Below are 19583 nucleotides of genomic sequence, written 5' to 3'. Positions count from 1 at the left end.
AGCTCATTCCCCAGAAGAAATTTTAAAAATAAATTCTCTTTTGCAACCTTGGCATGAACAATTTTTTTAGTATAATTCCAGATACGTGCTGTGCTGCACTGGAAGAGAATAATTATAATGAGGTTTCTGCTCTGTGTGTTTGGGCTTACCAGCTCAGCATTCGTTTCCCTCAATATTTGGCAAAGGCTCCCTTGCCAAGCACTCGTGGCAGCAGCACACCTCCTCCCAGGGTAACATATATATAGCAGGGAGAGGAGACCAGGCAAGACCAATCCAGTAGGAGAACTGAGCCATGGGATAGCTTTAAGACAGTTGTTCTATTTTTAATCTTAGTCTTAGCCAAGGTGAAAAATTGCCAAAGCAGCCATGAATAACACCTCGAGGAAGTTTTGGAGGGCGGACTCGTGATATTATGAAAAAGCGATACATTGACACTTTAAATCTGGATCTTGCGAAGTAGTGGGGTCACAACAATCCCCTACTATCATCAGTCAGAAACAAGGAAGCCCCGACCGTGTTTATAAACCCTACAGTCACTCACATTTGGGGATGCAAGTGCATTTTATTTCCTTTTCTAACTAGTGCGTTTTACTGGTGAGAGCTACCCTCTCACTGAAATACCATGAAGCCTATCTCACACTATCAGCACACCCCATTACCCTCCGGCTGAACATTATTTTCACATTTTAATCATTCCTCTCAATGTGAAGCCCAACAGCTGAAAATCCCGTTCCTTCACAGAAATTTTCTTTCCTTACCAAAGCACTGAAGAAGACAGCAGTTCCCTCAAAACGGTTCCTCAGGAAACCCTCCTGCGGGAGATGGGGCTGAACTGGGGTGAGGAACACAGGCAGGCATGGAAGAGCAGGGGGGCTCCCCTGATCCCTGCTGCAAGAGCCGGGCCCTGGGACTGAGGAAGTGAGCCCACGGGCTCTGACTGATGGAGTGGGATGGGGGGGTGGCTCCATCCTCTGCTTGGAGGAGAGCTCTGATGCCTACAGAGCAGCCCTTCCACCTGGCACTTTGCAGCTCAGTGCACTCAGTACTGCAACAGGTTGCCCAGAGTAGCTGTGGATGCGCCATCACTGGAAGTGTTCAAGGTCAGGTTGGACAGGGCTTTGAGCAACCTGAGCTAGTGAAAGATCATAGAATCATAGAATTGTTTAGGTTGGAAAACACCCTTAAGATCATCTAGCCCAACTGTAAACCTAACACTGTCAAATCCACCACTAAACCATGTCCCTAAGCACCACATCCACACATCTTTCAAATACCTCTAGGGATGGGGACTCAGCCACTTTTCCCTGGGCAGCTTGCTCCAGCGTGTGATCTTCAAAAGTCCCTTCCCACCCAAACCATTCTATGATTAAAATCGGTGTGTGTTGGGTTGGTGTACTGCAGATTTTCAGGAACAAATTCACCAATGTTTCACACACTCCTGGGATGGGTGATCATCTTGCACTGGTTTTGGCTGGGATAGAGTTAATTTTCTTCACAGTAGCTGGTATGGGGCTATGGTTTGGATTTGTGCTGGAAACAGTGCTGATAATACAGGGATGTTTTAGTTACTGCTGAGCAGTGCTTACACAGGGCCAAGGCCTTTTCTGCTCTCACCCCACCCTGCCAGCAAAGAGGCTGGGGGTGCAGAAAAAGCTGGGAGGGCGGACAGCCAGGACAGCTGGCCTAAACTGACCCAAGGGATATTCCATACTACATGGCGTCACGCTCAGCATATAAAACTCAGGGGGAAGGTTGGCTGTGCTGCTCAGGGACAAGCTGGTCATCGGTCAGTTGGTGGTGAGCCATTGATTTCATTTGCATCACTTGTTTTTTTTGGGTTTTCTTTCTCTCTCTCTGTTATTTTCCTTTTTGTTATAGTCGTTTTTTTTTTTTAATTTCAGTTATTAAACTGTTCTTATCTCAACCCACAAGTTTTCTCACTTTTACCCTTCCAATTCTTTTCCCCCCATCCTACTGCGCAGGGAGTGAGCCAGCGGCTGTGGGGTGCTCAGTTGCTGGCTGGGGCTAAACCAAGACAGCTGGGCAGGCCATGGGGGGCAAGGACTTGCCCTGACTGTCCAGGTCCACCCTGCCACTGCAGACCTGCAAGGCACCGGTGGGACAGCCCCACTGGTTCACACCACCCCAGGCCTGCTCTGCCCAGAGCTGGGGTGACTGCTTTGGTGGCTCCCCTCATCAAGTCTCATAAGCCACCACTGCGAGAGAGATGGCTTTGCCAAATGAGATGTCACACAGTTTGCACGCCGTAACTGGGGTGGTGGGGTGCGGCATGGGAATCTGGATCCACACCGACTGCTGCCTGAGTCATAGGAGATGAAGCACCATTCCCCAAGGGGACCAGTAACATTAAGGATATGCAGCCCTGCTTTGTCTTACCAAGTGTAAACTTTATTCCCTATTGAGTTAGAATGACCTTTAATTTCTTTGAAATAAAAATCCGTGTGAATACAGTGCATTATTCGCATATACAATGTGGTATCTAATTTTATATCCGTTCCAAATACTAAAGGATATTAATGTATGGGAGTGGGCACTTTCATCTGATAATATAAGATTTCACTACAATTCAACATAGAAATCCATCAGAACAGCTTGTAACTCTCCTAACTGCTATCTGTGTTTAATTCATACAGGGAACGGCATAGGACCTTAATCTGACACGCAAATGAATACAAATCCTTGAATAACACTCCCTCTACATAGTCATCATTGTAAACGTGCCCTCATCTTTACTGCCCCAAAATAAAGATCTGTTCTGACAAGACAAAGCCCTGCCAATAACTTCTGAAAGTCAGTTAATGAAAGACTTTCCTGAAGACACTGTCATGACAAGGGGCTTCTCTCCTTAGTCTCTGCAAGGCATTGCAAGCCCACAAGGTGCAGCTGTTAGCCCTCTTTTAGGGACATGCCGAGGACTCCTGGCTATCAGATTGTTTGGCCATATGACTATGATTTTGGGGATTTAATTTCTTCCCATGTACTACGAGCCATGCACACTGAGCCCTATGAAAATGCACCACCTGATTCCTAGTGGCTCCCGAAGCACCTGCTTCTAGGGGAACTGTATATGCTGTGAAGAAATACCACCCCAAACCAGCAACATTTCTTTTTTTTTTTTTATGCTGCGCACAAAGAAGCCAGCTCAGACACTGTGCTTCACCATAGGGTTGAATTTTGGGTTTGCTCTTTTTTTAAAAAAAAGCCATTGCTAACATGACCAGAACACTTAAACAAACACACTGGAAGACCATTCTACCCCTGGCAGGGAGAAAAAAAAGATTGCTTTAAATTTACTTGGGCAACCACCTCTGTTGTTGTTGACAAACCCTGAACAACTTGGGTCATGATTGCAGAAGCCCCAGAAACTACAGAGTTCATCCTTCAACACTCTCATATTAATAGGAACTGGCATGAGGGGAAAAAACACACTCCAGCTGAAAAAAACTAAAGAAACTAAGGTTTCACTGTAACTTCTGTAGGCACTGAGCTCAGTGAGAAGACTGAAATGCAATGAGGAAAGCCTGGGAAAAAAACATTCTGAATTCTCTAACTAAGGTGAAACTGGAAAAAACCAAACCACCTAATTTTAAAGCACATATTGATAAAAACCAGAGGCATCACCATCCCTTTCGCAGTGCTGCAGAAGAAGGAAAATGAAACCCATAAATCAGCTGCATAATTTAGCATAAATGGCTTATAAGGAACGCAGGGGAAAACAGCGCAAACAGCCTGAGAAATAATGCCCCAAAATCATGAGTTTGGCTCCGTGCTGCACCCAGAAATAGGGAGGCCAGAAGCAGGGACAGCCCTGGGCAGTCACATATGGGCATGGCTGGGAGGCAAGGGCTAGGACTGCTGGCTCACACAGCTTTCTACTCTTTACATCCACATTCCTCCCAATTTTACGTATACATTTCCTTAATTTTATATTAGCAAACACAGCAAGTTTCTTCTCAAAACCAGCAATGACAAAAAGGACACTTTCAGAATCATTTCATATGATAAAAAAACCCCAAACACCCTACTATATCTATTTCTCATGTAATATGAGAAAATATTGGTTTAGTTTATGTAGTGTGAAAGCTGACAATAAGTTTTGCCGTTTTGTTGAAATCGCTACTGCTCTCACGTTAGCCATAAATGAATCTTAACACTAAAAATAACCCATAATAAAAATAATGCAAACCCCAGTAATTCAAGAAACTGCTGACCAGGAAACATTATGCATTGCTGTTTCTAGTGCAGCAGTGCAGAAAGAATTTGAAGGTAAAATTTTGATGTTTAATTTAAAAAACATTTGTGAATTTGCACAGAAATTTATAGGTGTTTTTATTCTGAAGAAAAGATATCCCTTTTCTTTTAAATCACAATGTTTCATTTCACCTTTTGAAACAAACCAGTTCTTTTTATTTTTTTTTAATTTACCTTGAATTTGAGCTTTAAAATGGCAACACAAAAGAATGTTTAGTTTAAATTTCTCTTTGTTTTGAATCGGAAAGCTGGGATTTGTTATTGCCTTCAAGATAACCAAATGCGGTATTTTACATTTATGTGCATTTGAAAAGAAAAGGGAAACAAAAAGTAATTTCCAAATGAAAAATACATACTTTATCTTCTCAGGAAGGTCAAAAGTTCCATTTTGATTTTAGCAAAATAAAATGTACGATCAGATGTAATGCATTTCTGGGAGAAAGATTTTGTTTCTGTTAAAAGAACCTTGAAAACCCTTGAAAACATTTTTTCCCAGCCTTGATGAAATGGTGACTTGAGCACCCGATGCCTGGCCTAGACCTCTCAGTGAGTTCCCCAGGCTTGATGTGCCTCAAGAATGCTCCAGAAGAAACACACTGTTTCTTTGTTGCTGCATCTGTAATTTAACTTCAGAACCTGAAGAGAAACTAGAACGACCATGAGCCATGGCAGCAAAATGCGTGAGAACATCTCCCCGTAGAACAGGCTGCGGAGCAGCGCTTGCATACTCAGACCCCACTGGTGCGCCCAACAAGCAACACTGACGTTTACAGCGTGACCAGCAACACATCTCTGCACCGTTGAGGTCTTTGCAAAGGTTTCTCAATGTACCACCATAAAAATAGTTCCCTTGTGTGCTAAAGCTTGCTGGCCAACCCCCCTGCCCCCAGCTCTAGCAGCTCACTTCAGTGGCCATCCGCCTACAACTTTCTACACTATTTGCAGCATCAGGGAAAATGTTATTTAAAAATATGGCAGTGTTGAAAGATCTAACTGCAAAATAATGTGATCTGATACACAAAATATATAGAGCACGACCCTAGTTGGGCAATTTCTGGACGTTTCAGCAAACTCTGACAAGCAAAAAGGCGGCAGCTAGGGGTGTGTGTGCACTCTCAGGCTGATGCGGTAATGAAAAGCCACCCAGGTGCAATCTCATCTGTAAGAAAATCATTGCAAAAACAGTCAAAAAAAATGCAGTTACTCTGGGCTTACAGGAATGTTACAGCAGATAGCAAAAAAAAAGGAATGCCCGCTTGCCTAAAGAGCAATATATCTACGTTTATTGTTCAAGCTTTAGCCCTGAAGTCTAAATATTAGAGTGATCAGAAAGGTCACGAGAGATGAGGAATGAAACAATCAGCAGAAAGCATGAGGCATGCTTCCTTTTGGATCCTCACCTTTATTACACTTTTCAAACCTTTCTTCCTTTCACAAACTAGGGGTAAATTCCTCATTTACCTCAAAGAGTCAGGAGTTTTGCTGCTGACTCTATGGGGACCAAGCTTTCTCCCAGTCCCTCCTGCCTCCACTGCAGATCCAGAAACTTCGGCCAGATGTCTCCAGAGTGCTGCATGGAGCAGCTCACATGCTGCCACTGCCCTTTGGCTCCCCGCGTCCACCCACCCCTCCATCCCTGCTCAAGGATGCCCATCCTGCAGCACTGTGCATGCTAAACCTTGCCAGCCTTTGCATTAGATGGGCCACCCTTGTTAGTCAGCAGCAGCACTTAGTGATTTGGCAGGCTCCAGCGGACACTGAAGGGCTTGGTTCTTTTTGTTTGAGTTCAGTTAGCCTTGCTGTTTTGCTGATTCGAAGTGTTTTGTTTGCATTTAGCAAGAATCCCATAAGATTTGCTGGCAAAGCATCCTGAGAAGTAAAACTGAAATGTATGTATTTGTAAATCATGCAGGGGAACCTAAGTACCCAGATCCAAATGTGCAGAGTCATTTCTATTGTGGATGCCAATACCAGTTGCCTACAATACTCCAAAAAAAGAAAACCCAAATATCCTGTAAACTAAAACGCCTTGGAACTGAACATCCATTGAATTTCAGGACAATCCATATTCAGATGGATTCCTGACAATATTCAACCTTCTGAATGTCCTCCTGCTCCTGTCCAAAAAGCACCAGACTGGCACGCGGGTGCCTGCAGTCCTGTCCTCGCTCTGCCACATTGCAGGAAACACGCCATTTCTTCACAAGAACAAGTCATTCACATTTAGCAAGTTCAAGCATTCAAAAGAGGTGATAATCTCAATGACTTGTAACCACATGATTATTTCTAAAGGTGTGAAAAAAGCCAAGATACTCCTCAGACAATGCTCACTAATGTTCTTCCTCCGAGCAAACAGCCAAGCAGCATCATTAGAAATACGTACAAACACCACCAACTTATCTGTATCACCTGCTGCAAAGACACTGTCATACCATATGCTGACTTTTGTGTTGCAACGGCTACACGGACAGCACCGAGAGAAGCCACACAGCCAACTACGTGTGTGTTTAACCCTGTTCCTTCCCAGACTGATAGCTCTGGGCACTGTATGCCGGGAAGTTTACTGCCAGGTTCCACCTCTGCTAAGTTTTAGCTCAGTATCGAGAGTCTGAACTTACCATCTGAAGTCTATGACCACAGAAGAAAAAAGTTTGAGCAAACCTGGAGCCTTTACCTGCATTGGCCAGGAACAAGGGATTTGGAAACATTAGCTTACCGTAGCTGGCTGTAGAGATCCAGGCACTTCTGAAAATAGCAACAATACTCTTCAGTGTCTATATGGCTGGCTCCCTCCCACCTCACCCATTCCTATCCTTTGCACTCTTTCAAGAGAAACAAGATTTGAATGTCAGATCTGTTCTCCCAGTGTATGTCTGTAGCTGTCAAACCTTTAGATGGCAAGTTTCTCAGTATGGTCAATGCACATATTGTCAGTTCAAATACTAATACAACAACAGATTTATCCCTAACAACATTTTCACTCACAATAATACATTGCATTCTTTGCAGAAAGCCATTCACAATATTTACATTAATTTGCTGAGACCACAAGAGAAGATGCAGATGACAAATTGTCACCTACTACAAATGACCGATTCTAAAATTTCCGCTTTACGAAACACCCTGGGATCATCTCTCTTGTGCTGTCTCCTGGGCAGGACTTCAGAAGCCCACCACCTCCATGTGCGATGCAGTTTTACAGCTGCACCTCTGTTTAGCTCTTGCCATTGACAGTGGGGGCATGTTTTTAGAAAGCACCTCTAAGCCAGCTGCCTCTCAGCTTCCCCACAGCAGCATTCTGCCAATTTGCAGAACATTACTAGAAACTGAGAAGAATTAAATTTGTAATTCCCTTGGCTCCTTCTCACGTCCTCTGAGTCTTGCATAAGATCAGAATAAAAAGGACTTCCATACATTGAATTATGTACGGTAAATATAAAATAAAACAAAGCCATGTCTCCACTGTAAAAGAGTGATAGCTCCACTGATTATGTATTAAAATAAAATCCTCTATGTATCTGTTGCCTGGATGGTTGTGGTACATCAGGTCTCTGTAATCATTGGCCTCAAATTCACAATCTTCCCATGGAGAGTTGAAACAGAATTTACCTTTCCATAATCTGGGCACCTGTTTTTGCAAAGGACAAAATTCGGTTAATTATATTGCTAGGATAGGATGCCATTAGTACAGAAATAGTTCCTTCGTGGATGGCTCTGGCAGCGCATATTCCCCTCTGCTGCTGGACCTTCAGATCAGGAGCAGTGGTGGATCGGGGCGCTCAGGGCTTACCTGCAGACCAGGGGGAATTGCCCTTGGAGCTTCTCATTGCTTAAGCTAAGAGAAGATCACAGAATCACAGAATCACAGAATCGCAAGGGTTGGAAGGGACCTCAGGAGATCATCTAGTCCAACCCCCCTGCTAGAGCAGGCTCTCCTAGAGCAATCTACACAGGACTTCATCCAGGCGGGCTTTGAATATCTCCAGAGAAGGAGACTCCACAACCCCCCTGGGCAGCCTGTTCCAGTGCTCTGTCACCCTCAGAGTAAAGAAGTTATTAAAGAAGATATTAGTACATATTCTTGTTCATGGAAATGCTGATGTTTTTCTGCTGTGTCCATACAGGAGGGAGGGAGACAGACATAAGAAAGGCAGAGTTAGAAAGAACTCAGGAGGAACCCCCTGGAGATGGGAGAGAAAAGCACTGGGTAGCACAGCAAGAGGCTGAGCCTGCAGCTGCAGTAAACAGAGCACACGGAGCTGAGGTCCCCTCAGAGGGTATCAGCCCTACTGACTGCGAAATATCAGCTCTCTGTCCCATGTGTAAGGACCAGTTCCTAGCCAACAACCTCTAGTCTGGCAGTCACAGGTGCTTTCTCAGAAGATTCAGAAGCATTTGGTTAAACCATACAGATACCTGTAGCAGATACACTCAGGGTGTTCACTGCTTCAGAGACGAGTGAAGAAATGAAGCACGGTTTTGCAGACACACAGAGGAGGATGCTTCTTCACAGGTCTAAGCCCGGGTAAAACTGCAGGTGTTGAACACGTACTTGTGCCAGCACAGGCAATGCTGCTGGGAGGCCATCACCCACCACACAAACCTTGCATCCCACCAAGCAGAACTGAGAGCTGAGGGACCAGTCCTGAATTTCTTGGGCACCAAACTGTCACCTCAGTGAGATTCTGGGGAGATTAAGAATAGCACAAGATGTGTCTCTTATGTAAGATTTGGTCAAAGCTGGAAAACTGGGCTCATTTAAGCACTCTATTCTCTCCCTTAGCCCAGAGGATAGGCTTGCATCAAAATAGAGCAAAACCAGTACAGTAACTACAGTAATTTTCCTTCTGCTTAGGGAACGAGGCAGGCTTACATTTCTCCCTTACATTGCTGTGCCCACAGTATCTACCTCTAATACCAGGCTGTATTGCACAGACGAAGGTATACAGACAGTTTTTCAGGCGCTGCACTGACCACCAGAGGGAGTCCCTGGAAACCAGCAGTGGAGGAAACAGAATTGAAATTGATGTTTTCCATAGAGCACTCCAGAATACTAATCAAGACCAACAGATAAAGCAATCCATGCAAATCTGATTGACGGTGATTGCTTTGCAGGGTTTTGCTTTTTATCAGTAGAATTGGAGCAGATTTTTAAATGCACCTTCAAGACCCGAATCACACTGCCTTCTCCTCAGCTGCGCAGCTGAGCACGTACAAGTGCAAAGGCTAGGCGCTTTGTGAACTAAAATCCCCTTTTAGCAGATTGCTTCCTTCCTGACCCGCAGGAAGACCCGAGATTGTTCCATTTCATCACAGTTGCTGCCTGGCAGGGACTGGGCAGCTTGTGGAGCCACCAGCCCGCAGCACAGGACTACAGCCACGCTCATCGCCTCTAGGCGAGCCGTCCTCGCTCCGCCGAGTGGAAAGGAAACGACACAGTTCTTGTAGACTAGATGCCTAGCATTTGCATGGCTGAGGTTCAGTTAAATGAATCCCATTTTCAGCTGTAGTGCTTCATTGGGATTAACTGGAGAGATGAGAGCAGTCACTTCCATTAGGGTCTGAGATTCTGCTTCCAGGATGCCTCACAACCCAGAGCTTTTGGGTCTCTGTCTTGGTGAAAAATAAGATGCTGGATGACCGCACAGAGCCATCTAAGAAGGCAATTAATAGACTTTGTGTGAGCTCCCTGGGGATTACCAGCCAGCAGCAGAAGCTGCTCTACATGCTTTGCTGGCAGCAGCATATGGCGATTCACTCGGTGGTTGGAATTAAGCAGCAGACTTTCCCCTCAGCTGAGCCTGCCGTCAGAGAGGGCTGCAGAGCTGTGCCCTCCCTCCTTGGCTGCATCACTGACTGTCCCTGCTTGGTCCTAAACGCTGTGTATTTTGACCAGGAACATGTTTTTATTGAATGTGACTACGGTACATAATGAAAGCAGAGTTTAAAAAAAAAATAAATCAAACCACTATTAATTTTATTTGGATTACAGGTGAAAAATCCCCTCAGCCCAGCAACTTATTCCTGACTTCGATCTATATATGTGTGAATTTCTTCCCGAGTTCACTTCTGGTATAAAATCCAAAAATTTGCATGTAGAAAGAGGGTCTGTTTGCAGAGCTCAGGCAGTCAGAGAAGTGATAATCCCATGTGCATTGCTCATGTGAATACAGACATACGGACACACACAACACACACCTATTCCTGTGAGTTCTCTCTAACTGTCCCGGGGAAATCCACGGAGCATCACTAATAATACAGTTTATGTGCATTAGTTTGCAGGTCCCTAATTTATTATTATTAAACTAGAGGTTTAATTATTATTGTAGTTACTAATTAACTACAGCATAATTAGAAATAATTAATCTATTAATTGGAAAGTTTGGGAGAGGATCATAGAAAATTGTCATAAACCAGAGGAGGGTTCTTAGCGGCAATCCTTTACAGTCAGTGAAGAAAAGGAGAGGAAAAATAGGCTGAATTTTGCCTAGAGGTGCCGGATAGAGGCACCTAAAATAGGTAACCGAATGTCCCAGGAGCATCGGTTGCTCTTCCTCGACCACAAAGACAGCCCGGCTCAGATACAAACCCCTGTACCATAGATGCCTACATTTCTACTCCAGTTAACAGGAGGAACATGGGCACACAGTTATTACTTGTCTGGAGCAGGATCACAGCCAGGGGAGTGTAAGAATTATTGCGTAGAGAGAGACAAACTATTGTAAGACCTGGCTCTTAGCTGAGAACCCATAAAGTCTACTAAATAAAAAAGGACCAAGTTTCCTTACAGCCCAGCAACTAATAAACCCCAAAGTATCTTAATCCCTACACATTTGTGTATCTCATCTCCAGCTAATCACTGATAGAAATTAGCTAGCACCCAACAATTAGCATAGGGTACCCATGAGCAGTATAAAATACGTAATGGGAGGGGGCTAACACTAGAATCAGCCAACATCATCATTATCCGAAGGCACCATTTCTGCAAGATGATTCAAAATTAATACAATATGCATTTCTGTGTTAAGCATAGATGATTTAAAATTAATACAATATATATTACTGTGTTAAGCATAGCTGGATACTTATTAATGTTGTAGAAAGCTGGAGATGTCACTTTTGTATACTCTCTTGGAATTTTCTATAATTTACTTTTCCAAAACTAGATAGTATTTGAAGGAGCACAGAATCATCTGAAAAATCAATCTGTTTGGTGATTTGGGAATGCCTACTGGTAGTTACCACTCTTTGCAAATCTGGATCTCTGTAACTACCATCACAGCACACCGCCTGGTCATTCTTTTCTTTTAGGAATGAGGGCCTCCCTTAGAGTATTTAAAATTATTTATTTTCAGTATTCTTTCTCTTCTTTTCCTCTAGTGAGAAAAATTTCATGGAATGTTCTTTTCAACCTATATTATGACATTATATATTATGAACTATAGCAAAGTTTGGCTTTAAAAATAGTGTGAATCAGTCTGAGGAGCAGAGTGGGATGTCAGTGTATGTACCGAGGCAAACAGAGCATCGTTCTGCGTGGAATTACAGCACCTCTAGCTCATGCAGGGTCTGAAAAGGAAGACAAACGGCCTTAAAAAAGCAATTCTTGTTCTGACACAAATGAAGTCATGTTATTTTAGAGACTACCCCAGGACACTAAATATCGACGAGCTTTAGGAATGACAGAAAATGAACACAAAACTGAAACAAGTTTTCTAAAAAAATCAAATCTCTTCCAAGAAGCAATTTCTCTTTCACTGAAAGAAATCAGCTGCTCAATCAATAAATAAATGTCCCATAGTCTACTACTGTTGAGTAAAGCAAAATGCACTGAAACCTGACATGCCGAAGTATGGCACTGGAAAAGGTAAAGAGAACAATACCGTTCTCATCACAAAAAGCCATTTGCTCCCATACGCTTTGGATTTTTGAAGAGCTGTGGACTCCAAGCACAGACTACGTGCTCACGTGGGCGGTAAGCAGCCCGACTGGGGTGTAAAACCACCCCTTTGCTCACTGCCTGCGCAGAGCGGAGGGGCAGAGTTGGGGCAGAGCCCACCACTGCCCGCCCGAGGAGCGGCACCCGGAGGGCGCTAGCAACATGCTGCTGGCGTGGGCTGGTGGCAGGTACTCCATCTCCCACCACCTCCCCGGGGAGAGGAGAGGAAGCAGAGGAGGGAGAGTGACACAGGGCTGCTTCGGAGGCCGGCATCTCCTGGGGCAAGGCAGCACCTCCTGGGGCAAGACAGCTCTCGCACTTCTGCGGCGCGAGGCTGAGCGCTGCTCACAGCCATCACTTGACACAGCACATTGTGTGTATATAGTCCAGACACCCCTCCAAAAAGGAGCCCTTGCCAGATGAAGAGGTATATTCAGCAAGGAAACACCCTACAAAGGGTCTCCAAAGGAATAATGGCCAAAATCTGTCCTACACTGCTTGCACATAAATTACCAGACTTCTTAAATTCTGATAATGACTTTTTTCCTAAGCTAATACATTCTTCTGCCACTTACTGTAGTCTAGTGAAAAAGCCACATTGCATCTCCTACCACGGAGCTCCGGGAACTTTGCCAGTTTGCACCAGTCTGAGAAAAACAAGGGTTTGAGGGCAATGGTGCTAGGGAATCTCACTAGCAGAAGTCTTCGCTCTCAACGTGCGCGAGTCTCTCTTAAATCTCTCAACAATTTTCTCCCCACACAGTTTCCTTCCTGAAGTGGTTCTCATTTACTGCAGAAGAACTCAGCACAGCAAAAAACAGAGCAAGAGCCTCAAGAGCTGTTAGATTTGTTATGCTCTTCAAAGAACAGAGGCACCCTTTGTTGTTGTAGACATGCGACAGCGGCTCTGGTGCTGCCGCTGCTCTGAGCAGGGATACAATAGAGTCCTGCAGAAAAGTGGCTAAGACGCATACAAGTACCATGCCATGGGTTTTTATTAGCATAACACTGGGAGAGCACTTCACTGCCCTGGAAAACTTTCTGCCATGGATCCCCACCATCTGGGGGGATTGAAAAACGGAATTGAAAAAAATTATGTCTACTTCTATAGAGCAGAATAATTAAATAACAGTTTGGTACTTCCTGACAGATGAACAATAGCAATGATATTTACAGTTCTAACACTGAAAGGAGTCTGTAATCCCAGTTTATCTATTCACGAGTGAAGTAATTCACCTCCCGTGCTCCACTCAGCTGGAGCCAAGCTAATACGGAAGATTAACCACTTTTACTCACTGCGGCTTCTGGCTGGGCCCACCTCTTCCAGTTCTGGTTTTAAACATGTTTCTCTTCATGTGAACTGAACTTACGAAGTGTACCCAGGTTCTCAGAAATGTCATATATCCATCTCTGGAAACCTAGGTTAACCTGAGAAGAGGGCATTTGAGCAGTATTGCAGGCAGGGGAAGCTTGCAAGAAAGTGCCCATAATTCCAGGAGAAGAAGTGTCAGTTATTTTGGAAACATGGACATTGGGCTTGTATGAGGATTTTTATCCCCATCAGCACAGTAAGGAAAGCCTTGGGAGCAAGACACGACGAGTGTGACTATGGCCTGAACTGATGTTTTCCAGCTGCGGTAGCAAGGGACTCCTGCCCTCAGAGGGTCGGGCCGAGACGGGAACCACTGAACACATGGTGGGGCACTGGGTGCTGAAGAAAATGCACACCTTGTTTGCTGTGTAACAGCTCATCTCTGTCCAGTTCACAAAGGAAGGAATTTATTCCTATAGTAAGCAATATACTAAAAGATTTTATGTCAGGCGGACTTTTCTGGAACAGATCCGGTGACAAAGCAATGCAGCAGACAAAAGGAAAAAGCTCATCATCTTACTTGAATTTTCCCTCCCTCTTCATTGACTTACAAAGCACAGCAAGTTAGAGCAGAAACTGCCCTATCTGCAGAGCACTCTGAGCGACTGAAGTTTATATTGAAACTGGAGTAGGTATGAGGCTGGAAAAACTGTGACATTTACTTCTCTAAACTTTTCTCTGGTGCTTTTGGAAGATGTCACTTGGGAAAGATTTATTCCCCTGGGAAAGCTTTGGGTTTTAATGAAGAAAAAGCTTTTTGTATTTTTAACACACACCCAATTGCCTGCGTCTTGCTATTTTGGCTAGCACTAGGTGTCTGACCACATGGACCATATTGACACTAGTAAGTTTAAAGGTTTGTTATTTACAAGTTCTCTATGCCTGCGTTATAAATAGGAACAACTTTTGGGATGATTTGGTTAAAAGACCTGCAGCAGAATGACATGCTTACGGCCCTCCAATGCCTACACAATATGAGGTTACACGAGTCTTTAAATGGCACTAGCACGCTTAAAAGTACAATGTGCACAGAATGAACCATCTTAGTGGTTTATAACCTGCACCAACACACTTGATAACGTGGGAAATGCGTCCGCAGCACAGTATGTGAGGCGCTGTGCATGGGGCACGGATCTCTTTACACCAGCATGGTTTTGGAACCAGCTGGCTGCAAGTGGGCATTGTGTTCTGTGGTGGGTCCCCTCCATTATTGATGAGTTGTTTTATGTATTATGCAGTACTGTAAAGAAGATGCAGTCTTTTGTCTTCCCACACTGTGTCCTCTCTGGTGCTGGGAAATCTTGGGGCAATATTATCAAATAAAACAGTCACTGCATTGTAGAAGATGAATGCAGCTGACTGACTTTCCCAGCAGTTAGGCTTTAGTGCCACTGAAATAGCGAGAGACAAGGGACCAGTTGGAAAAATTCTAATGAAAAAAATGAACTGAATATAACATTACAAATTTCTATAAAAAAAAAGTAAATTGTGTAGACTTTCATCTGAAATCCAGTGCACCATAATCTTCACGCACATCCTCCACTGACAGAAACCTTGCAAATACTTAGGGCATCTAACTAGGAGAGAGAACATATGCTAAATACCGCCAGTTTATCTGCTCTTTGATGAATCAATACTTTATTCTTCTATTTCTTCCCTTATTTTGGAGGGCTCAAAGTGCTTTCCAAGGAGCTTCCTCCCAGCAATGCAGAAATACAGTCACTTCTGGACAAGGATAAGAGCAGAATGACCGAAGGAATGGAAAAAGATCTCAAACTCCAAAGAACTTCATCAAATCCAACTTATGGGAAAGGGGCCTGGAGAATTACATGTCAAATAATCCACAATGGTGGAAAAGAAAAGATCTGGTAATCAGAAGAGGAGGAGTGAGGAGAAATCCTTCTGACTGCCAAAACGTCCTCCCTTGAGAGTTAAAGCTGAGTCTGTGATGCTCCATGTGGGAAGGCACAGGGCTGAACTCTGCACCCTCTGTGACCCACACATCTGTATCGTGTGGTCTGTAAGCCCCTTGTACTCTGAACAAGAAAATGGCTTTCTTACAAGCAAGAAAAAAAAAAAATCACTATTCATTTTCTTAAAACCTCTCCCCTACTATTTCTTGCTTTCCTCCAACTTCTCCCTTCTTAGTGAGACACAGCAGCTGACCTCTAACTATGACTAACTCTTCAACATAGCCCTCTGCATAAGGCTTTCCAGCACATGTGTTTACATTTAGATTTTCTTGCATTGTAAGTCAGCAATAACTATCCCAAGTCCCCAGGGCAAAGACATCAAAAGAAAAGCAGAAGTCCATAACATGTTGTACGCACTATGCCATAGGCAGCATTTACCAGTAGGCTGCATGTAGCAGACTCTCAGTTCTTCTCCAAGAGGTACCAAGTCTTTAAAACATGGAAGCCCAAGGTGACCTCAGAGCTGATCATGCCAAGGCACAAAACCAAGTCACTGCCTCCTTCTCCAGAATGTTCTGATGGAAACATGCAGATGCTGCCAGGGACCAGCAGGGAAGCAAGGACAGTGTCTGAGGTGAGGAAATAAGGAGGGAAAAACATGGAGCCTTTCCTTTGCCCATCTCTAGCAATTTGGTGAGCAAGAAAGGAGACAAAATAGCCTCGTTCCCTCAGGGAAATGTAATCACTCACTGGGAGAAGCGTTGAGTGTGCAGGCTCCGTTAAATCCTGCAGAGTTACCTTCATCATGGGCACCACCGACTTTCCTACAAAATTACGTCAGGGAAGAACTTACTGGTACCCTCACCTTACGTCCTGCTCCAATAACTGTGCCGTGCTGCTGGTGGTCATTGCGTTTGTTAAATCTAAGAGGGCGTAAGTCCTGAAGAATGTGAATCTTTTCTGCTTACCAAACATCAAACAGCCTGCAGGAAGGATCTGTGCAAAATGCTTCTCCTGCAACGTCCAGCCTGGGCAAGAAGGGGTGATGCTCCATCCCCCTGAAACCCGGCTGCGGGTGACAGGTAGGCTAGTGACACTCCTTGCATCAGGTAACTCATGCCAGTAAAAGGCCTGGCTTCACAAAGTGGACTCCCATGCAAAAAGAAACAACTAAATGGGAAGGCATTTGTCATACTGATGGTCTTACTAAATGACACCATTAAAGAACCATAAGCAAGAGATTGGTAATGAGCAAGTCAATGTTATCATTTGTTCTCATTTTCCAGGCTGGCTCAGGACCAACTCTTCATTTTTTATCGTAAAGGAGAACAGATTAAAGAGACGTATAAAGAAATCAAAGAAATTAGGCATATCAACAAGCTGGCAGGTAAACAATTGTGATTCAGCTAGACAACTGTCAACCTCTAAAGGGAGGATGGTACACATTTGTATTATTTTTTTTTTCAGTCTTATTTTATCTCATTTCAGATTACTCCCAGCATGACCATTAGTATCCTTACAAAGCATAAGACTGAGCTGAGCATGTGTTCAGCTCCTGCACCGCAAGGCTTGCTTTAGCCCACCCTGAGGACGCGCACTGGGGGAGGCTCCCATCGCAGCACTGAGGACTTGGCCACAGGGAGGATGGCCCGCCCTCCCCGTGCCTAGGAATATGAGTTCATCCCCTGCAGAAATACCACGAGACAGCAAGTTTAGACTATGGCTTTTCTCCCAATTTTTCCAAACTTTGGAATGTCAGACCCCTGGGAGGAATCCCTCCCCAGGGATGACCTTGACACGTAACTCAGGCTAACACAGGCTCATGAGTCAGCAGCTGGATTTAGGATCTGATTCAGCCCATTTAACCTTAGGCATTTAACAACGCACTCAGTTTAGTTTCCATTAACGCCCCATGTAATTGGCGCAGAGTGATCGGCACCTCTGTGGTGAATGATCTCCGGTCTCGTAGTCTCTCTGGTGAAGAAGTGGGACAGTACAGTAATTCTGAACACTGGGTCATAACTGTATGTTCATTTGAAGCGACTCATTCATTTTAACGTCAGCACTGCCTAAAAATTATTTCCAACTCCCCAAAACACAGACTGCTATCATTTTTTTAAACTAATTCAGCTTAATGCTCCATTCAAAACTCCCCACCATAGCTTTGTGACTAAAACCAGTTATTTTCCCAAATGTTACAGCACCCTGATTCCACATCTGCTGAAGATACGATGCAGTCTCAGATTTTCTGCTGTAGTCTACCATGATTAATTTTAGTCTGTGCAAGTGGGCGGTAGAACAAAGGGAGAAGCGGTCATGGAAGCCAAAATCTGTATCCAACTATGGGAAGATTAGCAGTACCTAAACACAACAATGTCTCAGCAGGGAATATAGGAAACAAGTAAACATTAGAAATAGCACATCCCAAGTAGTACACGTAGCATATCCCAAACTCTGGAGCTAGCAGATACATAGGGTATTCTGTACTAAGGAGGAATGTGCCAGAGGGAACCTCTGTTTAACACTCTGGTTTTGGTTGAGGATTTTATTAGCATGTGAGCAGTTCTGTGTGTACAAATGCATTCCTTAAAGCTCTCATCCATCCGCAAAAGCACATGGGCAACTTTAATACATGGATGCATAGATATAATAAATACTTTTTTTCCTAATGATTTTTCCATATGAAAAATCAAACCCTAATGCAGCATGCAGGCAGCAGAATGGCTGGAGTATGCAGGCAGTGGCTGTGCCTGGAAAGAGACATGGATATGTATGTTTGTGTGAATTCCAGTCTGCATTAATTCATGCCCACAAAAGCTTATGTGCTGTATGAGCCTAGAAGAGCAGATCTGAAAAAACATTTTGTACCTTATACCCATTATGTACTTTTGCTGTCAACTCACATGCTGGGATCATTGCAACAACTGGGAAACCTATGATGATATAAGTCCTCAATATAATCTATCATCGATTTGTAGCTAATATAATTTTAAAGAGAAACATTTATAGAAATAAATTTTGTAATTTAAAAATCAGTTTTGATACAAATGAAGATTTTGCAAATTTCTTTCATAGAATCAGAGGTTTTTTTAAAAAAACCACAAATGCTGAAATTCCCTTTAAAGCAAATTTCAGTTTTTGACAAGCTCAGCTGTAAAGAATGGGACAACTGGCAATCTTCAATATTTCAACGCTTTATGTATGAGAGAAAAGGGGTTGTTGAAGACTGAATGTTTACCAGACCATTTTTTTTCCTAGAAAAGAAGTAGCAATTTTTTTCATCTGTGACCCAATTCATGTCTGTCTATGTGACAACTACAAACTTTAAATGCAAGCTCTTCAGCATGGGCTCGATCTTATATCTGTAAAGCATCTAACACACTTAGGTCATGCTAAGCACACTTAGGCATGCTAAGTAAATGCATAAAAGAATACCCCCAGAAATGCAAATTATGATTTTCTGTATATTCCTAAACTTCCAAGAAATCTAATAGGCTTTTCAAGTACTCAAAAATACCTTCTTAAAAATACCTGTTGTTCTTTGCTAGGAGTAGCTAGCATAATTAAAGTATCCACTTTAAGACAGTTTCTTTTATTTTAGCCTAAGAGCAATAAATTCTCGTCGTGAGACTCATGTTTCCACAGTGCACCTCCCTGGAACAACCTCAAAATCCTGCAAAATCCCCACTCCCTGATGGGAAGAGACAGAAAAAAACCCAACCCCAAACTTAAGGGCTTTTGGAAGAAAGGCAGGCTCATCATAGACATTAAACCAATCACTACATAAAGACCATAGTCAAAGTATTCAAATTTTGGGGTCTCATCTGGTGGTCTGAAAGGGTTGAGCACATATGAGCAGCCAAAGAGCTCTGTAGTCTTCAGACTTGCCTGAGTTTAGTACTGGTGAGTGCTGGCCAGATTTCCTCCTAACGCCTCCTGCTGTGGTGCAGCTAGAGCTGAAAAAGTTCAAGCTGAGGAAGGTAGAATTCAGTCCTCAGTACTTCTAAATGTAGCTCAGAATTTAAGACATTTCTTGGGTTTTGATGACTTTTGCATTTATCAGCTTAATAGGATGAATGGAAATAGC

General features: G+C 43.6%; 1 protein-coding gene across 1 annotated transcript in view; it reads right to left on the bottom strand.

Annotated features, from left to right (window-relative positions):
• EVL (Enah/Vasp-like) overlaps window positions 1-19583 on the bottom strand; it is an 88122-nt gene that overhangs the window by 51097 nt on the left and 17442 nt on the right. The gene's annotated exons all lie outside the window — the stretch shown is intronic.

The sequence above is a fragment of the Egretta garzetta genome, unplaced genomic scaffold, assembly GCF_000687185.1.
Source record: "Egretta garzetta isolate BGI_Z169 unplaced genomic scaffold, ASM68718v1 scaffold374, whole genome shotgun sequence".
In the NCBI taxonomy this organism is placed as follows: Eukaryota; Metazoa; Chordata; class Aves; order Pelecaniformes; family Ardeidae; genus Egretta; species Egretta garzetta.
Note: the sequence above shows the minus strand (reverse complement) of the source record. Positions and strands in the feature narration are given on the sequence as shown.